The sequence below is a fragment of the Octopus bimaculoides genome, chromosome 28 (genome assembly GCF_046866305.1).
Source record: "Octopus bimaculoides isolate indiv1 chromosome 28, ASM4686630v1, whole genome shotgun sequence".
In the NCBI taxonomy this organism is placed as follows: domain Eukaryota; kingdom Metazoa; phylum Mollusca; class Cephalopoda; order Octopoda; family Octopodidae; genus Octopus; species Octopus bimaculoides.
In genome coordinates, this window is record NC_142955.1 from 7,911,654 (window position 1) to 7,934,153 (window position 22,500).

Below are 22,500 nucleotides of genomic sequence, written 5' to 3' on the forward strand. Positions count from 1 at the left end.
TAAAAGTATATTGCTCACACTGTATGTGCGTGTGTGTGTGTGTGTGTGTGTGTGTGTGTGTGTGTGTGTGTGCATGCATATGATTTTAAAAAGGTATGTAAAGGATAATTTATTTTAATGGGATACTTTTTTGTTAGTAAATGTATTTTTCTTATGTGCATGTGTACATGCACGGACTTACTTAATGCTGGGTGGGGTTAAAGATTTAAATAATAAATTCTTTGTTGTTGTTGCTTAAATCTCAGCAATTAATCATCACATCATCATTCCATAAAATGTGTTTATTGGGAGAAAAATATTGAAAAAAATAATATGTCAGAATGACAAAGAAACAAAGAAGATATCCAGTGGTCGTGGTATGTTCAAGAAACTACAGCTAAATCTCCCTTAATTCACCTTTCCATCTGAAAATTATTTTGATATAAACGAGAACAAATTGTAGATTCAGTATGTCTGTAAATTTTTCTTTTAGTCATAGTTTTAACAATGATTAAAAGAAAAATTTTGAAAAAAAATTGAAATTTTAGGATCTGTTTTTAAAGCAATTTTTAAAAAAATATCACTATTGTTTTTTAAACTACGTTTCATTTTCATTTTCCAGAAAAATGGATATTCTTTAATGAAATTTTCTACAAATACTTTTCAGTGCATGTAAATTACAATTATATTGGAATTTGATGTGAAAAGGAAAATAATGAGCACACAAACTTACATACAATATTTTTTAAAATTTCACGTTTCATTTTGAAGCTATGTGTATGTGTAGGAGCTCACCAAATCTTTCATATTAAATTCTGATGTAATCATAATCTACACACTCTGAATGGTATTTATAGAAAATTTCATAAAAAATTATCCATTTTTGCAAAAGTTATGAGTAAAGAGATTCATCACATGTGAATTTTACGAAACTACTTAGCCACACTCGTAAAACTTTTCTCACATATTCTTATATAATCGGAATCTACACCATCTGAAGAGTATTCATTGAAAATTTCATGAAAAAGTAACTACCTTCCTAGAGGTTTTGAGACCACAAATTTGGGTGTGGGGACACATTTGTGTAGGAATGCGGAAGTGGGATTGTAATGATGTTTACTGATTGCCATCGTCTTTAAGTGCATAGTGGAAACAAAAAAAAACCCCTCAAACAATGGTCAAAATCGGTACTGAGTGGGAAAGTGGGGTTTGAAAAAAATAATAAATTTTCAAAAAAATTTTTTTTTTACCTAAAAGGCATCTCCCATGTTTTGAAGTGTGAAGTGCAAGGAAAAAAAATTGGACAGAATCAGACCAAAAGTGGGTAGGGAGAATTCATAAGTTTCTAGACATTTTTTTTCATAAAACACTTACTCCTGTCATTTGCCAGGGTGTGATGAAAAACAGCTTTGAAAAATCTTTGTCAAAGTGGAGATAATCCAACTTAGATGGATGTGTTATTCAGAAGATCCTTGGTGGACTTTTGGAATAGCACAGCAACATAGCAATATTGTGAAAATTATCCAGCAATGACAGGATACTCAGCTAGTATGTGTGTTTGTGTGTATATATATATATATATATATATATATATGTAAAATACATACATACACACATATATATATATATATGATACGCACACATATATACACCAAATAAATTGAGACCAATTTTAAGCAGTTGATTTAGTGGGTTTAACATTTCATTTCTTGACAAAACCTTGCTTGCCTAAAAATCTAATTGTCCTCTTTATTTTTCAGGTAAATAGTGAACTGATTTGACTAAAGAAAGTCATGCAACAACAGAATCGTTCCGCTATTGTTGTTCTGGTGCATGCCAGACACACTGCCAATAAAATTGTTAAGTTGATGAAATTTCCAAACGCAATAGTTTATCGTGTGTATAAATAATTTAAAGAAGTGGAAAAAATTGATAGAAAAGAACAGAAGACTTGAAGTGATTCCAAATGCAATCCAATGTTTCTCACTGGCCTCAAATGCTTGGTTGAAGCCAACCCATCCACATCCATAACAACTCTTGCAAAGAAATGCAATGAATCCCTTTCCACAGTGTCTAGAGCTGTGAACAGGAACCTTGGCATGACTACCTATGTTTGACGATGCCGTCACCTCCTAAAGCAATCAGAGCCAAGAGATGCTCAAAGCTTCTATCATTTATCAAGCATCAAAGTGCATGAAAATCTCCCATGTTTGTGAATGAGAAGTTCACTGTGGATACTGAGGTGAATCACAGAAATTCTTGAATGATTGCATAAAATTCTTCTGATGTCCCCCTTGTGTTTGAGACTAAGAATCCTGCTTCTATGATGGTATTTGGAGCCATGGCGAGTGATGGAAGTGTCATGGATCCACACTTCATTGAGTCTAGCTTGAAGATCAGCACAAAGGAGTTTCTGGATATCCTGAAGAACTCTCTGTTACCTTGGATGGAGCAGAAGTTTGGGCTTGACAATGTGGAGCTTATCCAGGATTCTGTATCATGCCATGGGTCAAAAGCAACACAGACCTTCCTTGGTGAGAAGGTGCCAGTTTTTGTGGGGGGCCAACATCTGGCCTAGATATCAATCTTCTTGATTACTTTTTGTGGAATGTACTTCAAACAAGGACCAATGTTTCAGCACACTTGAGTCAACAGTTTGAAGACCTGCATCCTGCATGTGACATGCAAAATCAAAAAGGCGGAAGTTGTAGCAACTGCAGAAAAATTTTGTTCTCATGTGGAGGCAGTATTTGCCCAAAAGGGCGGCCATATCGAGTGATAAATGTTTTTGTTGTAATAAATGTTAAATTAAAATCATGTCTACAGCCATTATTTTAGTATTTATAACCAATTTTATGCTTCATAAAAATTGTCTCAATTTATCTGCAAGACCCTGTGTATACACACACATACACACACACACACACACACACACACACACACACACATACCCATGCCTAAACACACATGCACACATATTATATCCACACACATACACACTTTCTCTCTCTCACACACCCACACCCACACAGACATTGTTGTTTCACTACATGTGTATGGCTTTTTTCCATCACTCACTCACGACCACCAAGCTACTACTCACGCTAATAGCAATGCAGACAATATTGCTAGCACCATCACAAATAACATCACTATCACTATCACCAACATCATGACCATCATCATCAACATCACCACCATCTCCTCTGTATAAACAATGAACAGCTGTTTCAACAATATCTTGGACACCGTGTTGAAACTCAATCACTAATACATTGAATGTCAAAACTGTAATATTCACTGACACAGACGTATGCACACACACACACACACACACACACACACACACACACACGTAAACACCCACGTAAACTCATACTCACATACAATCAGTGTGTATTGTGTGTATATGTGTATGTGTGTAATATTCATCTTTTATCTTTTACTTGTTTCAGTCATTAGACTGTGGCCATGCTGGGGCACCGCCTTGAAGAATTTTTAGTCAAGTGAATCAACATCACTACTTTTTTGCCTTTTTTTTAAAGCTTGATACTTATTCTATTAGTCTCTTTTGCTGAACTGCTAAGTTATAAAGATTGGAAACAGTTGTCAAGCAATGGTGGAAGACACACACACATACACACACACACACACACTCACACACACAGACACATACACACACACTCACACACATATACACACACGACAAGACTCTTTCATTGTCCATCTTCCAAATTCACTCACAAAGCTTTGGTTGGCCCAAGGCTATAGTAGAAGACCCTTACCTGGAACCATAGGGTTGGGAAGCAAACTTCTTACCACGTAGCCATGTATGTATTATATGTTGTGTGTACAGTTTGATGTTCAACTCCTGCAGCCAAATTTAGAGCTCCATGTAGATTATCATCATCCAGTCTGCTTCTGTTATAGTAGTTGGTATTTTGAGTTCTTGAGTGAAACACCTCATTTACCTGTACAGGTAAAGTTGATTTGATGGAGGGAGTGAGCTTATGGAGTACACAAACATTTGATCACTGTGTGGTTGTTTGGCATGAGATTGCAGAACCCTCATCTGAAGATGGGAGAGTCCATATATTCTTTTACTTGTTTCAGTTGTTTGACTGTGGCCTTGCTGGAGCACCACCTTAAAGGGTTTTAGTCATAAAAATCGACCCCAGGACTTATTCTTTATAAGCTTAGTATTTATTCTATCGACTTTTTGCCGAACCACTAAGTTACGGGGGACATAAACACATCAGCATTGGTTGTCAAGCAATGGTGGAGGAACAAACGCAGACACACGCACACACATGCACACACACACACACACACACACACACACACACACACACACACACACACACACACACACACACACACACACACACACATACATATATATATATATATATATATATATACGATGGTCTTCTTTCAGTTTCCATCTACCAAATCCACTCACAAGGCTTCCGTTGGCCTGCAGCTGTAGTAGAAGACATTGCCCAAGGTGCCACACAATGGGACTGAACCCAGAACCATGTGGTTGGGAAGCAAATTTCTTACCACACAGCCACAGCTGTACCTATATATATATATATATATATATATATATATATATACATACACATACATGTGTGTGTGTGTGTGTGTGTATGTATCATCATTATTATCATCATCATTTAGTGTCTGTTTCCCCTGTAACTTAGCAGCTCAGCAAATAAGACTGAGAGTTTGACTGGAGCTGGTGAGCCAGAAAGCTGCACCAGGCTCCAGTCTTTCTTGGCTTGCTTTCTACGGCTGGATGCCCTTCCTAATGGCAATCACTCTACAGATTATACTGAGTGCCTTTCACATTTCACCAGCATGGGTGCCTTTTATGGGTCACCGGCATGATATATATATGCATATGTCTATCTTGTTCTCTATCAAGACTCTTGTCTCTTCATCACTCACAGCACACTCTCCTCCAAGTTATCTCTTTTGCCATCTAGCACCCCTTTCTTATCTTTATCTTACTCCTCACAATTATACCTCTAAAATGCCCTCTGGCCTTTCTTCCATTTGCTGCACCTACCCAGTTCCATGCCAACCATCCCACTTTCTCCACCACCCCATTTATGATACTTTTGTAGCATTCATACTCTGCTCTTCCTTTTCTTCCCAGTTTTATGAACCCACCAGCATCTACTTCTCACCCCTCTCTCTCTCTGCCTCCCCTCCACAACTTCTCCCAATCCTCAACTCTCCTCATCTTTTTCTCCTCTGACCTACAACCCAACAGGACCATTGCCTTTGTTGTCAAGATATATATAACACAAAAACAGAGCCTGAAAGACTGCTTTAGGACATACAGCATATTTTGTAAATATGCCTGTTCAAGTATCATAAAAGCATGAAACTATTAGTAGCTCTTTTGGTTGTGTATTAAACTGATATTTATCTCTTACTGGATGGAATACTTTTTCAGTTGACTCTACCTGTACTGGATCTGTAAACTATATATACATATATATATATATAAATTATAATACAGGGTATCAAGAGGTACCACCACGCTGAAAAAATAGCAGTCAAATCCTGACTCTAAAACCACAATAAATGTCCGCATAGCATGAGTAGCGAAGACGAAGACCAAATAAACCAGTAAAATTACAAGATAATTCCAAATCCTGGATTTCTGGCTTTGCATAAATAATAATGCTTTGCCTTCATCAGTGGAATATACTCAAGTACATAAATACAAATACATGTATATAAACAGTATACTTACATATATATGCACGTATGCACACGCTACTCATGCTATGCGGACATTTATTGTGGTTTTGGAGTCAGGATTTGACTGCTATTTTTTCAGCGTGGTGGTATCTCTTGATACCCTGTATTATAATTTTAAATAATTATTACCTTTGATGGTTTTTATTCCCATGCTGACCACTTGATAAGATCAATATTTTAAATATCGATCTTATCCTTATTTATATATATATATATATATATATATACATTATATATATGTATGTATGTATATATATATATATATATATATATATATATATATATATATATAGCACCCACTACACTCTTTGAGTGGTTGGCATTAGGAAGGGCATCCAGCTGTAGAAACTCTGCCAAATTAGATTGGAGCCTGGTGTTGCCATCCGGTTTCACCAGTCCTCAGTCAAATCGTCCAACCCATGCTAGCATGGAAAGCGGACGTTAAACGATGATGATGATGATGATGATGATATATATATATAAAACTGTTAACTGGTGTTTTTGGGTGATTGCAGTCCCTGTCAATACACATTTAACTACAGCATTAGAGCTTTTTAGCTCTTATTTCTAGCAATGTAGGTCTTCTAACATCTTAGTCATATTTAGTGAGAATTGTAGTTTTCATTTTTGATAACACATTGCACATGGTTGTCTATATTAATTTTATATATATATATATATATATATATATATATATATATATATATATAAGGTCGTCAAGTATGAAATTTGTAGAAAAGAAAAAGAAGTTTACTGATGTCTTATAAATACAAGAAATACTTTTATTCATTAAAGTATGCCCCCATATTGTCAATACACTTTTGTCATTTCAGCAGTAGCTCGTCCAGCCTGGCACTGTAAAAGCCTGGCAATCTAGAGTCAATGAAATCTTGGAAGGCCTGTTTTACAGCATCACCAGAATTAATTTTTTTTTCCTATCAAAAAGTTATCCAAATTCTGGAAGAAGTGGTAGTCAGTGGGGGCAAGATCAGGTGAGTATGGTGGATCATGAAGAACTACCAACTACAAATCCTGTAGTTTCGCCAATGTTATTTTTGCGATGTGTGGTCTGGCATTGTCTTGCAATAAAATAGGAGTGGATCTGTTAACTAATCTAGGCTGTTTTTTTTTATGTAAGTTTCTGCATCATTTGGTTTAGTTAGCTGCAGTATACTTCAGTCGTGATTGATGAGCCAGGTTTAATGAAATCATAATGGATCACACTTGTGCCAGACCACCAAACATACACCATCAGCTTATTTTGATTAAATTTTGCTTTTTGGACTGTGTTTTGGTGGCTCGTCTTTATCCAACCAACGTGGTGAATGTTTACAGTTGTTGTATTGGATCCATTTCTCATCACATGTTACAATTCAATTCAAAAATGATTCGTTTTCATGACAAGAAAGTAGCATAATGGAAGCTTCCAAACGTTGCTGTTTCTGAATTTCATTGAGTTCATGTAGAACCCACTTATCCAACTTTTTCACTTTACCGATTTGAATGAGGGGAGTCAATATTGTCTGCTTGCTAACACCAAGCATACTGAACATTTTTTATATCCGTTAATATAGAGTCAGGATTTAGAGAGAATTTTCCATCTCTTTGTCTGGAACTTAAAGTTTCCAGATAAAATAATCTTAATATAGATAAAGGAACTGAGTATCTGGTCAAGAAAGGAGCATTTATTTCACTGAACAATCATAAACCTGACTTCCATAATAGAAGAAAGTGTAAGCTAATTACTCCGGCTAAGACTGAACTAGGTTTAGCGAGAAAAAATATTTTAAGACATTAACAACAAAATTAAGGTATTGCCAATCCTGTTGATATGGACTAACAGTTTCTGAATGATATCTTAGTTCAAATCCATCCACAATAACAATAAAGTGAAATTCACAATTTGATATTGTAGATTTCTATCCATCAATACCTGAACTACTCCTGTATAATACATTAGAGTTTGCATGTTCATTTATAATCATAGTAAGAAATACTACTTATTATGCATGCACATAAGACATAGTTATTCAGTAACAAATCTATTTGGTCCAAAAATGTGAACTATTTGATGTCCCAATGGGTTCATATAATAGCATGGATATATGCAATTTAGTTGGCGAGTGGCTGTGTGGTAAGTAGCTTGCTTACCGAGGGGACGTGTTTTTTGTCGCTCCTGTTGTCACGTCGCAAAGGATTTAATTTTTACCCGCAAAGTGACGTCTGCAGCGGAGCCAGGATCAAATCGGGCCAGAGTACCAGTGTGGCCTGAAAATTTGTTATTCTGCCTGGAACTTTATATTTTATTTATTCTTTCTGAACTGTTGTATTTCCTTTCTCCTTCTTTTATGAACTTTTTTAGTACAAACTGTTTATTTTATTTCTTCTGCTTTTTTGAACTGTTTTCTCTTTTTGCATGTTTTTAAAATTTTTCGTTGTTTAATTTTTGTGTGGACATTTTTATCATGGCAGAGAACATAAAGAAAAATAAGGCCACTGCTGTGGAGTGGGAGATTATCCCACCCAAGAAGTGGTTAAATGATTTGAGGGAAAGAACGGTGGTGTTACGAACCTACTCTAGGTTACTCGACACCATTACAGTCTTTCCCAAAATTGAAATTGAAAAAGAGTTGGCAGAATATCTGCCAACTATTAAGTTTATGGCAAGGGGTGTAAAATACGCAACGGTTAGGTTGCTATTTGACACCCCTGAGGTGGCTCGCATGTTTGCGAGCCAGCCCTTAGAAGGGGAAAAAATTCTGTTTCTTCCCACATACTGTGGGAAGAAATTAACTAGAGTTTGGATCTGTGGGCTGCCACCTGGTATAGAACCTGATTGGATAGAGGATACTATCCGACGGGGTCTGGGTGGCAGTGGAGCCAAGCTCTTAAATGTGAAAATTTTACCCACAGCTGATTGGGTTGGGGCAAAAGCGGTTTTGACCCTGTGGACCCAATCAGCCAAGGATCTGGTATTTCCGGATTTTTTGAGGATGGCCGGCCATAGATATCCGGTAATTCTTGAGGGACGTAAACCAAAGTGCCACCGGTGTCTGAAGCCCGGTCATATCAAGAAAGACTGTCCCCAGGACCAGAGTAAGGTCCTGGAACAGTTAACAAATGTTGTTCCCCCCACTCCCCCAGTAGAGGGAGAGACGGAGAAAGTTGTGGAGGCACCCGCCTCCACGAAAAGAAAAAGAAAGGTGAGAAACAATGGTTGCTCACCAGTTGAAACAGAGGTTGAGGGGGAGGTGAAGATCCCCTTGGGTGTGCCGAGGGAGGCCCCCAATCCCCGAAACCTCTAAAAAGAAAAAGAGAAAAAAGAGAAATGGCAAGCGGCCGGCGGACGTTTATGTGCCGTGGACGTTTATGTGCCGCGGACCGAACCAGTAACCCCTCCGGAAGGAAATGTGCCATCGGAGAGGGAGACTCTGTCAGCGGGAATTGTGCCGCTGGCAGGACAAAACTGAATTGTTTTGTATTATGATTCATTGTAATTATAAATATGTTTATTTATTTTGAACAAATGTACTGTAAAGTAAGAGTTTTATAGCCTCAAATTATGAATTTATAAAAGAACATTGATCTAGAGAAGCAGAGTTCAGCGGGCGGCTCCTGTCTTCTCCCATTAATACCATATTAATCACCATTCATCTCATCTCATTAATGTCTTTGTCCAGACCGTAGCTACTCTCTGTGTACTACCTTTATGGCAAATTAAAAAATGAAATAAAGTAGCTTGCTTACCAACCACATGGTTCCGGGTTCAGTCGCACTGTGTGGCACCATGGGCAAGTGTCTTTGGTCGGCCTTGGGCTAACCAAAGCCTTGTGAGTGGATTTGGTAGACGGAAACTGAAAGAAGCCCGTCGTATATATGTATATATATATATATATGCGTTTGTGTGTCTGTGTGTCTGTGTTTGTCCCCCAAACATCGCTTGACAACTGATGCTGGTGTGTTTACGTCCCCGTAACTTAGCGGTTCGGCAAAAGAGACCGATAGAATAAGTACTAGGCTTACAAAGAATAAGTCCTGGGGTCGATTTGCTTGACTAAAAAGGTGGTGCTCCAGCATGGCCACAGTCAAATGACTGAAACAAGTAAAAGAGTAAACGAGTATATATTGAAGCATCTTAATTCAAAATTTCCTAACCATAGCATTAGTACATTCTGCGGCAATGCTTTAGCAGAATCACACAATTGTGATAGTCATGCTATGGGTTCCTTTATAAAGCAATTATTTAATTAATTTCTACCTTCAGCTCTTTAGAACTTAAAATATCTATTGATACCAATCTAACCAAAACTGACTTTTTAAATGTTTCCTTAGATCTTAAAACTAATTCATATAAACCCTTTCGTGAACCTAATGAGAACCTTAAATATATTAATAAACATTCCTGTCAACAATCTATTATATTTAAAATCTTAAGTCTAAATATTAGCTGTAGGATCACATGCTTTTCTTCTAAAGAAATATTTGCAAAGGCTGCTCCATATCATAAATCCTACAGGATAGTGGCTTTACTGATAACACCTTCTACAACTCCCCCCACCTCTTCTATCATCTAGTTGTAAGAATAGGTCTTGGAAAGATTTATGGTTTACATCCCCTTTCTCCCTTAATGTTAAGACAGATGTAGGTAGAAGCTTCTTGCACTTAGTAGAAATCCACTTCCCTAGAACCCATAAATATAATAAAATCTTTTACAGACACGCAATAAAAGTTACCTTTTCTTGTCCTTCTAATTTTAAGTCATATATCAATAAGTAACAGATTACTGGATGCACAGGCAGAGACAAGTATAACTGTCCTCTAGGACAAAAGTATGATATATCTTCCATTGTTTATGAAGCACAGATTTCAGCAAATTATGACAATGGTCATACAATATCAAATGTTATATCAGAGCCATGGAAGGGAAATTTAAATTTTGGAATTTTGGTACTGTGATAAGAGACATTCAACAATCCTTTAGGCTTTAATCTGGAAATTTGAAGATGACAGGACCAATTTTGATATCAAATGGAAAATACTCTCAAAATCCAGTCCCTATATTAATGGCTCTAAAAAATGTTCAGTGTGTTTGCTTGAAAAACTGTATCTATTAAAACTCTTGAGAACTTCCAACAAATACATAAATTCAAGGAATGAGATTTTTTTCTTTATATCCCCATTTCAAAAAATACATCTTGCCAGAATTTAAAAGTAGACCAACAGACACCTAGTATACCATTACCATCTGGTTTATATCTGCTTGATGTTGAATTGTTGTAACATTTGTTATCTCCCTTATGTTTTTCCTTTATGTCTTCTTTACAAGCATCTCTTGTTTAGATGTTAACTGTTCAAAAGACAATTGACAAACGATCTTGCTTTCAGCTTAATAAATAGGTGAATAAATTATCATTTTGACCACAAAATCCAGAGTAGCTATAATTGCAAGATTTTTGGGTTTTAATTTAAGATGATATATATATACACACACACAATAATACATATATACATACATATCAATTTAATACACATACTGAAAGAGCTACTGATAGTCTCATTCTTTTATGATACTTTAACTTGGCTATGTTTATGTGTGAGATATATCTTTAAAAAAAAAGGAAGCTGGACAGCGAGAAAATAAGAAAGGAACAAGAAAGAAAACGTGAAGAAGGTTGATGCAGAAAATGGAATGAGAAGGAAGAAATGAAAGAAAGACAACTAAGATCCCTGTCCTCTCTGATGCAGAAACCACAATTAATGTAACTGGTATAGAATAAAATAACAGAAAATATGTCACAGTCTGCAAGACAGCAATGCAATCCAGATCAGGTGGTCTCCTCTTGTTCAACAAAAGAAGCCTATCCATGTAGGATAGGTTTTCAACAAAAGAAGCCTATCCTAAAAGTTTCAGATTTGGAATTAAGCAGTGTGTTGGAATTCTTGGATCTAAGAAAAATATGAGCTCTTTGTGCTATGCATAAGTTGCATTTCTTAGATCCATTAATATATGGCTTCAATTTTTCAACAGTTCTTCACTTGGTTGTATTTGGTGTGGAGTTCATCTTCAAACTCCATGCCAGAAAGAAGATAGGTGGTTTGCATAACGTTTTTTGAAATTGCCTTCACATGACTCAATATAATTCTTGAAGTTTTGCACTTACGTCTACCTCATATATGTTGGATTTTATCATACAAGTAGGCAAGATTCAGGGTCTCAACAGTTACAACTGCGAGTGGGCTCTTGGTGATTTTCACAAGTTATAATGTTCACCATATTGGGGCAGCAGCTGTAAGATATTTCAAAAAGTTAGTTCACAACCCCACTGACCAGACTGTGGTATGCATGCATTTTACACATACTTGTCTACAGCAAGAAATTTTCTCCAAGACTAAATAAAGTGAATGACTTTATTATGGGTTCGAATATGCTTAAAGCATATTTGAACTGGTAACAAATTTGTGTCTATACATATGAGGTTGTAGAGTTCTTGTATGAGCATGTGTGTGTGTGTGTGTGCATGTGTATATTAGTAACTTTTCCTGAGAATTTAGGGTACCTTACATTGAAATATTGAAATACAAGGTAATAGCACTCACCATCGACCTGTATTATTCTCCTTTAAGTATTCAGATTACTCCATGAAATGTCATGCTTATTTATTCACATCATTTTGAATTAATTATGTATTATCTTGTAACGTTGAGATTTTGCTGATGTAGTTGTTTCTTTTTAAAATGACATTCTAGGGTAGGCATGAGAGGTCAGATCTGGCCAGTTTAAACATAAAACAAGTAGAATATTTAGGCTGAGATTGGCTGGTTTAAATGCTAAAGAGTTAATTTTATATAACTTGCATTTAAAACATGTCTGTATACATATATATATCACCATCATCATCATTGTTAAATGTCCATCTTCCATGCACGCGTGGTAGGATGGTTGTTAGTAGCTGGCCAGGTAGCAGATTAACCCAGGCTACTGTGTCTGTTTTGGTAAAGTTTTTATGGCTGGATGCCCTTCCTACACCAACCACTCTTCAGGGTGGACTGAGTGCGTTTTACTAGCACAAGCGAGGTCATTTTTGGCATGATTTTTACAACTGGATGTCCTTCCAAATGCCAGCCATTCTACAGTGTGGACTTGAGAAGGGGAGTGAGAGGTACGAGAAAGAAGACAGAAACAGGTGTGCTGCTGTAGAGGAGATACTTGACGACCTAGCCAGAGGGAAGAGCAAGGGAAAGAGTGAGAGAGAGAGAGAGTGGGAAACAGAAAAAGTGCAAGGGAGAACAGGAGAGAGATGGTGGTGAAGTGCCAGGGAACACTCACAAGTAAGAAGGATCAGAGCATATGTGGGATGGTAGAGTGAGGAAGAGAGAGAGAGAGGTAAATGGTGACAATTGCTAGGGCATACCCTGAAGGTATGGAGGTCAAAATATACGTGGCCAAGTATTGCCAAGAAGGTACAAGTAGGGAGTTGGGGTTGCAATGACTGGTGAAAACCTGGGTAGAAAGATGAGGTGGAGGAGCAACGATACAGTAAGCAGGGCAGGGAAGGGCAGGGAAGGGCAGGGAAGAGGAGACAATTATAGTGTATGAAGAGGAAACTTGAGGAAGAGAAAGATGCAGTTTAGAAGAGATGTAGTTTGGTTTCTGTTCAGTTTTTGTTGACACTAAACTTCAAGCACTCAAGTGGTTAACTTCAATTTGTCTCTTGCATATGTATACTCAGTAGATACTTCCTACTTTAATGTGAACTTGCCATGAGACAGGTTGTATTTCATGTGCTTGGGATCATCCTTAAAAACAGAGCCAAATAAACATTATTTACACTTCATGCAATTTCATTTTAAAAAAGACAAAACAAAAAGCAGTGGAAATCTGCAGGAAGATATGCACTGTGTATGGAGAGAATGCTATTATGGAACAAGTGTATCAGTAGTTTTCAAAATTTCAATTGGGAAGTTTTTCAGTCCTCACTCTGGCTGGCCATCTAAGTTTAACAGTGATAAAATAAAAAAGTTAGTTAATACCAACCTCCATTATATGGCCAGGATGATGAGATATTCTCCACATATCGAAACTGTGTGTTGAAAATCTTCTGCATCAACTTGGTTATATCAACAGGTTCAGTGTTTGGATCCCAACTATTTTCCATTTGCAATTTGTTGTAGAAATGTTAAAAAAAGAAATCGATCCTTTTTTGACGAGAATGGTGATAGGAGATGAGCAATGTATCATTCTTAACAATGGGAAGTGCAAACCATCATAGAGGAAGTGCAGCAAACCACCACAAACAAACTCTGTAGCAGGACTTCAATTAAAGAAAGTTATGCTTTCAATTTGGCTGGATTGGAACTGTGATGTCTTTTATGAGCTTCTTCCCATGAACAGGACCATCAATTTAGATGCAGACTGTGATAAGCTGGACAAATTAAATTCAGTGATCCACTAGAAGTGTCCAGCCTTAATCGTTTGAAACACAAGACTGAAACCATACCAAGTGGTACTATTCCATCACCATTGGATTAAAAAATTCAAAGTCACCAGAAGAGAAAAGGAAGAAATCAAATGACAGGAGAGAAAGGTTCAACAAAATCAACCTCATCCTCCATCAACATTACCATGCAGTCAATGCCATCAACTCTTCTATGCAAGGATTGGTCTATATCAGGGGTTCTCAACCATTTCTTACTTATAGACTCCTTTGATTACTATTTTACTTGTATGCCGCCACCATTATAGCCATTCAATGCTTAAAAAATATTATTAGAGCTTCTCAAAACTTGTTAAAATATTTTGTGTATTGTAGATGTATAACCAATTTATTGTGCATAAACTTTAACAATTAAATTCTATGGAAAAGTAAAACGAGTCATAAATATACAAAGACATTTATTAAAAGAAGATAGTACTTTGTTTAATTGCAAGCCTTGTGATTGATGCTGCTCTGCTAGTTTTGCAATATTCAGCTCCAACACTGTCAAGGAAAAATCAAAGATGACCTCTTTCTACGCTGTTGATTTGATTATGAGCTTTGAACAGTAAGTTAATTACATGGCTAAAATCAGATTCAACAAGGTAAGATAAATGAAAAGCAGTAAAGTACAATTGCATTTTCTCTCAGAGTAGTTGATATTTTGTAGCAGTGTCATTACTTTTCCATCTTTAAATCTTGCCTGAAATATTTCATCATTGCAATCAGTGAGATCCTCCTGCAACATTAACTTCAAACGGAAGTGTCACCCAGCACTTTCTTTTGTAGGTTACTAAACCAAGCTTGCATATACTCTTTTACTCTTTTACTTGTTTCAGTCATTTGACTGCGGCCATGCTGGAGCACCACCTTTAGTCGACCAAATCGACCCCAGGTCTTATTCTATCAGTCTCTTTTGCCGAACTGCTAAGTTACGGGGATGTAAACACACCAGAATCGGTTGTCAAGCGATGTTGGGGGGGACAAACACACACACACAAACATATACACACACATACATATATATATATATATAAACACATATATACGACGGGCTTCTTTCAGTTTCAGTCTACCAAATCCACTCACAAGGCTTTGGTTGGCCCGAGGCTATAGTAGAAGACACTTGCCCAAGGTGCCACGCAGTGTGACTGAACCCGGAACCATGTGGTTGGTAAGCGAGCTACTTACCACACAGCCACTCTTGTACCTATCATCATACAAGTTTTTCAAATGTTTAGCATACAACATCATCATGATGCAGATTACTGATAATTGATTCCAAACTAGGAAATTGTAATAATGCATGGCATGCAGTATTCATTTTCTAGAGCTGTACTTACTCCAGAAAAGCAGTAATAGCTCCTTTGGAGAATATGAAATCAGAGTTTTCTCATTGAAGCTGTTTATTAAGCAAATTAATTTTATCCATCGAACATACACTAATAAAATAGCCTTACTATCTCTCAAGGTAGATTCATCAAGTTGAAGAGGAAATTTTTTCACTTGTAATATGGCTACTGGTTGCTTTTCAACATCCTTAGCCATTTCAGCAATACACCATGACACTGATGAATGACTTAAAAGAAATATACTAGTAATTTCATTTGTATTTTGCTTCATAAGTGATGAAATTATGACAGATGCTGTTGGCAAAATTACCATTTCATCAACATTATGGGATTTCCCAGCCTTTGCAATAATTTTAGAAATTTCATAGGATGCCAGTAACCCATCATTATTTTTACATAATTGATTACTAAATATCTGATTCACCATTTTTCTTGCTTGTAATTCATTGCATAGTTTTCTAAATTATTCTGCTGAACTGTTTTTCTTGTCTCTGTGAGTGATCTCCAAATGGATTTTAAGCTTAGGTAGCTTCATGCCATCATTTGACAATACAACCATATATATGAGACACATAGGTTTTGTTTCATTCTGTGGTGATAGAATAAAGCTGTAAGACAGATAGTCAATGAAATACTGTTGGCATTTCTTTTTAGTCAGAAGGGTGGAATTTTGGTTTAAGCTCCTCATAACTTTTCTATTTTTTTGGAATCTTCAGGAAAGTTTTGCTAATTTGTCTTCTGCACATGAGAATTCATAAGATTATGCCAAAAAAAGAAGTTTGTGCATGATTTAAGGGCAAGTTAGCTGTTGATTTTAACACATTTCACGACCACTTGATACCTTTTTCATTTCTTTGCCACTCTGACATGTATTGATATTTTCTGGAAATTCCCAAAAGTTATATGGTGTTATATGGGGTGCTTAAACCAGAATTCCACAAACTGATTTAAGTGATGATAACTAACACCGATATTATATTTATCAGTAATGGATTAAAATAATTGTAAATTTCTTTCCTTAGAACATATAAAATACCAGTTATAGAAGATATGAAAACTTTCTTACTTTTTCCCTAAAAAACTGACAAACTCGGAGATCAGTCTTGCAAAAGTATGTTGAAGTTAACTTGGGGTTGCTAAGAACAGAATAATTTTTTATATAAAATCTCTCTTTTTCTCTCTCTCTCTCTCTCTCTCTCCAACCCTCTCTCACCATTTTATATACATATATATATATATATTCAAAAATTTCACTAATTTTTGAATGTTTATTCACATATACAACAATTCCTGTTGCTAATTGCGAACTACAAGATTAACTCTTTTCAGCTCATCGTACTTCGATACAGGAAAAACTCACAACCTCCTGCACCAATAAACACTATTGTTCTTAAAAGTTGTTTGTTCTGTGGATTGACTGAAGCTCACTAACTTCCTACATCTTGATCCTTGAATTTTACCTTAATATATATATACACACACACACACACATATATTTACACATATATGTAAATATACATATATTTTTATACATGTATGTATATATATGCATGTGTATATATATATATATATATATATATAAAATATATAGTTTTAGGGAAAATAACCAATTTTCAAGAACTCATCGATGAAAATCCACTATCACATATAGAAAAATTAATAATTAAAAGCACAATAAATGAGTATAATATAAAGTAAAGTAAATATCATAAGATAAATATAATAAAAAGATTACACGTGTTTCATAACCAATTTTCAAATAGAAAAGAAATTTAAATCGATTAAAATCAATTGAAATTATCGAAAATAAGTTCTATTCAAAAATATAGCTACTCGTCAGATCGTAAGTAGAACAATAATTAGAAATATATCTCAACCAACAATAAGTACCAAATGAATTAATATGAAATACTTATTATATAAAGATAGAAATATTATTTTAAAAATATCATAATATCAAAATAATAACCATTCAATAATCATCACTTCATCCATTATAATAACATGTATATTATATACAAAAAACATCTTACGTAAATTATCATTGTTTTAAATTATCATTGTTTTAAATACAAGTTGAAGGAAGTTTAAGTTTAAAATAATAATGAAGATAAAATTAGTACATATTTAACCGGTGTAATAGTTAAAGCTATACTATTTAAAGCTAAAGACGTTTATTTAATTATAATTAAAGATCAATTGAATAATAGAAAAATACAAGATTATTTATTTCTACAAACGTAATAATAAAAAATATGAATGAAAAAATTATGAATGGAAAAAATTATGAATGAAAAAATTAGGAAAGAAAAAATTATTAAGAATAAAAGGTTAAACTTTATATATATATATACAAAGTTTTGATTTTAAAAAACTTTAACGATATTATAAACTATAAAGATTAATAATTAATCAAATAATATTAATCAAAAATAATCGAAAATATATCAACACTATTCCAATCGAAGTTCTAATATTATGTTGAAATGAAACTATAACTTCTAAATAATTTAGTGTTAAATAAGTTATCTATTAAAATAATCTATAAAGAACCAAATGGTTCTTTATAGATTATTTTAACTTCGATTGGAATAGTGTTGATATATTTTCGATTATTTTTGATTAATATTATTTGATTAATTATTAATCTTTATAGTTTATAATATCGTTAAAGTTTTTTTTAAAATCAAAACTTTGTATATATATATAAAGTTTAACCTTTTATTCTTAATAATTTTTTCTTTCCTAATTTTTTCATTCATAATTTTTTCCATTCATAATTTTTTCATTCATATTTTTTATTATTACGTTTGTAGAAATAAATAATCTTGTATTTTTCTATTATTCAATTGATCTTTAATTATAATTAAATAAACGTCTTTAGCTTTAAATAGTATAGCTTTAACTATTACACCGGTTAAATATGTACTAATTTTATCTTCATTATTATTTTAAACTTAAACTTCCTTCAACTTGTATTTAAAACAATGATAATTTAAAACAATGATAATTTATGTAAGATGTTTTTGTATATAATATACATGTTATTATAATGGACGAAGGGATGATTATTGAATGGTTATTATTTTGATATTATGATATTTTTAAAATAATTTTTCTATCTTTATATAATAAGTATTTCATATTAATTCATTTGGTACTTATTGTTGGTTGAGATATATATCTAATTATTGTTCTACTTACGATCTGACGAGTAGCCATATTTTTGAATAGAACTTATTTTCGATAATTTCAATTGATTTTAATCGATTTAAATTTCTTTTCTATTTGAAAATTGGTTATGAAACACGTGTAATCTTTTTATTATATTTATCTTATGATATTTACTTTACTTTATATTATACTCATTTATTGTGCTTTTAATTATTAATTTTTCTATATGTGATAGTGGATTTTCATCGATGAGTTCTTGAAAATTGGTTATTTTCCCTAAAACTATATATTTTATATATACTTTACCTATAAGGCTCAATTTAATTTTAATTTTTTATAAATTGATTTTAATTGAGTTTTTTACCTGTAATTTTGGATTTTGTCCCTAATATTATTATATATATATATATATATATATATATATATATATATATATATATATATATATATATATATACATGCATATATATACATACATATATGTGTGTATATGTAACTAAGCCCTTGCCAGACTGCTGTCACCAGTTGATACATCTGGGAGACTTTTGCTGAAAGAACTGACCAAAGAATACATACACACATGCTTGGCATTGGTAACAAAGAACATGGTCAGTGGTCAGTGCTACCAAAAGCAATAACAGAGTATATATACATATGCATGTGTATGTGTTCTTTTAGTTTTGTTGTTGCTGCTGTTCTCAGCATCATTATTGTTGCTGTTGGTGTTGTTTTTGCTTAGTATTTCTTTCATCTTTCTCAGGAATTTCCTAGGGAATTTTATGACCAGTTTCATAGATAAATGTTTTGGATTTCTAAATTATTTTTTCTTTGTCTTGTTTTGAAAAATAGTAAATATATTAGCAACGACAGGATTTCTAGTAACATTTTTCAGGGTGCTTTTTAAACAGGTTTCTAAGCCTGAATATACCATGGTAACAGAGGTCCACACGGGAAACTCTAGTCTAATGCACAATATTTTTCATGATCCCTAAAAAATTACTGTGGACCCCCATCAATTTACTACATTGCATCTGTGGATCCCTAGAAATCTTATATGGATGCTGGTTGAAAATCCCCGGTCTATATAGTCATCAACACCATCACTGTAATGGAAGCACTCAGCAGAGAAGAAACTAAATTGTATGTATGTATGTATGTATGTATGTATGTATGCATGTATGTATGCATGTATACATGTATATATATATATATATATATATATATATATTGTGAAGGCATATGGATTAGTAGTTAGGGTGTTGCACTCACAACTGCAGGATCGTGGGTTCAATTCCCAGACCAGGCATTGTGTTGTGTTCTTGAGCAAAGCATTTTATTTCATGTTGCTCTCTGATCATTTTGACATCTGGCATGTGGCACCCGTTGCACCTGTACAGGTAATGTCAATCTGATGGAGGGAGTGAGCTTATGTCCACACAAACATTTGATCACTATAAACAAATCATCTGTGTGGTTGTTCAGTAAGAAATTGTTGAACCTTTATACATCGTCTAATGACGGGAGAGTCCATTATATATATACACACACACACATACATGCACACATAAATACATACATGCACACATAAATACATTCATGCACACATATATACATGCATGCACACATACGTACATACATACAGTGCATACATATATATTTATATATGCACATACATTGATAACTTTAGAGTAATACACTCTGTTGCAAACATTCCAGCTAAATACTTGGTGTGAAAATGGCATATAACATTTGTCACCTTCCTCTTACCAGTGTCACAAGCCTTGGAAAAAGAAAATGGTTTTTTAAGAACTGCTCCATTCCATTTACTAAGCTGTAGCAAAAACAAAAAAAAAATCAATTTATTCCACTTTTGAACTATTTGTTCCCATTGTTTACACATGTAGAGCATCAATGAGTTCCTCGGAATCTACTGTTTACATTAACGACAATGTAATTTGATTCATTCCAATAATATCAAGCTTGTAAATGTCCATGTAACTTCTGTGATTTTGCTTCAGTTTGTTTATCTTTAATCGTGTGTTCCTTTTCTCTTTGTATCAGAATAAATGAGAGACATGTGTGAGAGTGTGTGTTAGTATTTGTATGTGAGAGAGAGTGTGTGCATATATATCATCATCATCATCATCATCGTTTAACGTCCGCTTTCCATGCTAGCATGGGTTGGACGATTTGACTGAGGACTGGTGAAACCGGATGGCAACACCAGGCTCCAGTCTGATTTGGCAGAGTTTCTACAGCTGGATGCCCTTCCTAACGCCAACCACTCAGAGAGTGTAGTGGGTGCTTTTACGTGTCACCCGCACGAAAACGGCCACGCTCGAAATGGTGTCTTTTATGTGCCACCCGCACAAGCCAGTCCAGGGGCACTGGCAACGATCTCGCTCGAAAATCCTACAGGAGCCAGTCAGGCGGTACTGGCAACGGCCACGCTCAAAATGGTGCATCTCATGTGCCACCCGCACAAGAACCAGTCCAGGGGCACTGGCAACGATCTTACTTGGCTTGCCGGGTCTTCTCACGCACAGCCCATTTCCAAAGGTCTCGGTCCGTAGTCATCGCCTCGGTGAGGCCCAATGTACGAAGGTCTTGCCTCACCACCTCAGCCCAGGTCTTCCTGGGCCTACCTCTTCCACGGGTTCCCTCAACTGTTAGGGTGTGGCACTTTTTCACGCAGCTATCCTCCTCCATTCTCACCACATGTCCATACCAGCGCAATCGTCTCTCTTGCACGCCACAACTGATGCTTCTAATGTTCAGCTTTTCTCTCAAGATACTTACACTCTGACGGGTATTCACATTGACATTACACATCCAACGGAGCATACTGGCTTCATTCCTTGCGAGCTTACGTATGTCCTCAGCAGTTACAGCCCATGTTTCACTGCCATGTAGCATGGTTGTTCGTACGCATGCGTCATACAGTCTGCCTTTTACTCTGAGTGAGAGTCCCTTTGTCGCCAGCAGGGGTAAGAGCTCTCTAAACTTTGCCCAGGCTATTCTTATTCTAGCAGCTACACTTTCAGCGCACCCACCCCCACTACTAACTTGGTCGCCCAGATAGCGGAAGCTATCGACTACCTCTAGTTTTTCACCCTGGAATGAGATAGAAGTTGTTTCCTGTTTGTTTGCAGTCTTTATTGCACCTGAACATCTGCCACAAACAAAAACTAACTTGCTAGTTAACCTGCCTTTGATGTTGCTGCACCTCTTATGTGTCCATAGCTTGCACCGGGTACATCTTATAGAGTTACTACCTACTCCTTTTCTACATACTGAGCAGGGCCATCTACCTGAAGGGGTTTGTGTTTTATCTACCTTCCTACTTATTAGGATTTTGGTTTTAGCTAGGTTGACTCTAAGGCCCTTCAATTCTAGACCTTGCTTCCACACCTGAAACTTCTCCTCTAGTTCTGATAGTGACTCCGCAATTAGGGCAAGGTCATCAGCATAGAGGAGCTCCCAGGGGCAACCTGTCTTGAACTCCTCTGTGATTGCCTGGAGGACTATGGTAAATAATAGGGGGCTGAGGACGGAACCTTGGTGGACCCCTACCTCTACCCGGAATTCATTGCTGTACTCATTTCCAACCCTCACCTTACTGGCCGCATCTCTGTACATGGCTCGCACAGCTCTCACTAGCCATTCTTCTATCCCAAGTTTCCTCATTGACCACCAGATAAGGGATCGGGGGACCCTGTCAAAGGCTTTCTCCATGTCAACGA